Below are 3,420 nucleotides of genomic sequence, written 5' to 3' on the forward strand. Positions count from 1 at the left end.
AAGACTGTTTTCAAAATGCATTGGATTTCTTTTTTACATTTGATATATGTTTGTCTCCTTGAGAGTTCAGGTTTCTCCACTGTGGGTGTCAAAATCTTCCTTCAAAGAGTCCAGTAGTTACCTTAAATTGTATCCAAATTTATGAAAGAACCCACAACACTGATATTTTCAGGTCAGCAATAGTCATGTGGCTTCTGATTGGAGAATGCTCCCACTTTTCCTATTTGCATTTTTTAAAGTAAATGCTTAAAACTCATTTCAGTGTGACTGAGTTCTTATTTTCTTTTTTTAATACTTTATTTATTTGACAGAGAGAAATAACAATTAGGCAGAGAAGCAGGCAGAGAGAGAGGGAGGAAGCAGACTCCCTGCGGAGCAGAGAGCCTGATGTGGGGTTTGATCCCAGGACCCTGGGATCATGAACTGAGCCGAAGGCAGAGGGTTTAACCCACTGAGCCACCCAGGCGCCCCCTGAGTTCTTATTTTCAACGACTCTATCCAATGTATCCAATTCAGAGAGTCCCCGGATAGCCCCCATTTGGCATATGCTATGAGCTAGAAGTAAACATTCGTTATCTTGAGCTACTAAAACTTTGAGGTTTCTAATTCTTACAGTATAATCTACCATATAATGGCTGGTATTATTAATAAAAATATAAATATTTTTAGATTACACTATCAGAAAGCAAAATAACATTATTTTTAGTTCTCACTTGTCTTAATGGATGTATGGAGAAGCATGTGAGGATTAATGGGGAGAGAAAATTTGTACATTGTTTTAATCAATCTAGCAAAAATGTTTAAAGTATAAGCATGTAAATGTATCCCCAAGCGACTTGAACATATTTTCAGCAAAATTTTGGTCTGATGACAATTATATCTATATTTCCCTTGCCAAATGAACAACTTGTGTAAAATATTTCTGATCCTCTCATACATGACTCCATAACCCCACCAAATTCTCTTCTTTTTTTTTAGCCGCACTGCATCCATGTATCATGATATTCAGAAGAACCTATATTTTTCATATTTACTTATGATTGATTGTGACAATTTCTTCTATACTACTGTTTAATACTAGGTTATTAAATATTTAAATTATGAATAAATACAAAACATAAGCTTACTATAAAATACTTCTAAGGATACTTTTTTGTCTTTTTAGACTTAAATTTTTAGTGAGTGTTCTTTTTTTTAAAGATTGTATTTATTTATTTGACAGACAAAGATCACAAGTAGGCAGAGAAGCAAGCAGAGAGAGAACAGGAAGCAGGCTCCCTGCTGACCCTGGGATCATGACCTGAGCCAAAGGCAGAGGCTTTAACCCACTGAGCCACCCAGGAGTCCTTTAGTGAGTGTTCTTAAGTTGTCAAAGCATGAATAGGGATTTCTTATTTGTAGTATCAGATCCTTTACCCAGTGACATACTCAGATAATTCAACATTTCAGAAGGGAAATTATATTGATAAATGATATATTTAATAACATTATTTATTAATTTCAGCTATATTGATAGAATTCCAATCAATTTTTCAATTTATTGCTTAAAACATGACTTTTAATGTAGGGTGAGCCTCAGCAATTTCCTATACATTTCCTGAATAACCTGAATAAACATTCTCCTCACTTTATTAATGGCATATTTCATTTGTTCATTTCTAAGACTGTAGATAATAGGGTTGAAGAGTGGAAGGGTTATGTAATAGAAGACAGAAAGGACCGTGACCTGGATAGTGGACTGTCAGATGGCCTCAGGTATACATAAAATTCTGACACCACAAGGATGTGAGGGACAGAAGTAGAAAAAGCTTTTTTTCTGTCTGCTCCACTTGGAAATATGAGAATAGTAGAAAATATATGAATGTAAGACCTGATGATGCAAATGAAACAGTGATCACCAATCCCAAGATCAGAGGCAACGATCACCATCTCATTGCTAAAGATATCAGAGCAGGAGAACTTTATCAGTGATGTTATATCACAAAACAAAACAAAACAAAAGAAAATGGATGGATGACATTAGGCAGACAGAAGGGCAGCAGGAATGTGTTGCTAGTGTGCACACTCTCATATATGAGACCACTGAGTATGGAAGTCAGAGTCATTGGATGCAGATTTGAGGGTTCATGATCATAGGGTAGTGAAGTGGTTGGCAGATAGCCACATGGCAGTCATGGACCATGATAATTAGAAACAGAAGCTTCACATATACAAATAAAACCACCAGGAAGACCTGAGCTACAAAGCGGCCTTTGAAATGGTGCTGCTATCAAGCAGGGAATTGATGCATGAGCTAGGAACTGTTACACAAATGTAGCAGACATCCAAGATCGACAGATTCCTGAAGAAGAAGTACATGGGTGTGTGAAGACTCCTGTCAAGGGTGGCGACAGTAACAGTGATAATGTTCCCCATCAGAGTGACTACATACATCAGAGAGAAGGTTATGGCATGCACATCCCATAACTCCCATAAATGAGAAAACCCCATGAGGAGAAATCCCATCATGATGGTGGAATTTAGCATCTATGGGTAATGCAATTTTTACCTGGAATGTAAGAAGTGAAGTCCTGAGCTCATGAAGAATCAAATTATGAAAATATGGTTCTTAAATAGTTTAGTCTTGACCCATACCTAATTCTAATCTATATTGAAACCCCTATTTTTTTAAAAATGTATTTTTATTTTTTATAAACATATAATGTATTATTAGCCCCAGGGGTACAGGTCTGTGAATCGCCAGGTTTACACACTTCACAGCACTCACCATAGCACATACCATCCCCAATGTCAGTAACCCCAGAAACCCCTAATATTTTTGAAAGAAGATTAAGTGTTCCTCCTTTAGTGTATGGGGTATTATTATTTTTATTATAGTATTTTATTTCAACTATAGTAATGAAGTGACAATTACAACTTACAGTAAACAAATAAAACTTCAATCCATATTACTATACACTTCCATTGGAGAATGCACTTTTCTCATGATCAGTTCTGTATAAATATAGATATAGATTTCATAAATACAGTTGCAGTTGAATGAAATTTGGGAGATAATGTTGTTGAACACTGGATAATTATAATAAAATATTTTTGTTGTTTTTTGTCTTACATTTTTATTTGCGGGTATGAACAATATGGGGTAAAATGATTGTTTCTAGAACTAAAGTTCTATGCAAAATAGTGAAAAATTATCTTCTGTTCCTATGACAAAATATTTATATCATTTGTAATTTTACTTACTCCAATATCTCAAATGGAGTATAAACTCATAAGCTGATACATTTATCTAAACTGACTCTATTCCTAATTTTTGGTTACATTTTTATACTTCAAGTAATTTTTTTCTGGTTCATTTATCTCTGCTCTTAAAGAGAGAATGAAAGAGCCAACTATTATTATTTCCTGAGTGCCTCTTGA

General features: G+C 34.8%; 1 pseudogene; it reads right to left on the reverse strand.

Moving 5' to 3' along the window:
- Positions 1–1,558: 1,558 nt before the first annotated feature.
- On the reverse strand, positions 1,559–2,526 carry LOC123936550 (annotated as a pseudogene).
- Between the last annotated feature and the right edge of the window lie 894 nt (positions 2,527–3,420).

This window comes from Meles meles, unplaced genomic scaffold, assembly GCF_922984935.1.
Source record: "Meles meles unplaced genomic scaffold, mMelMel3.1 paternal haplotype, whole genome shotgun sequence".
In the NCBI taxonomy this organism is placed as follows: Eukaryota; Metazoa; Chordata; class Mammalia; order Carnivora; family Mustelidae; genus Meles; species Meles meles.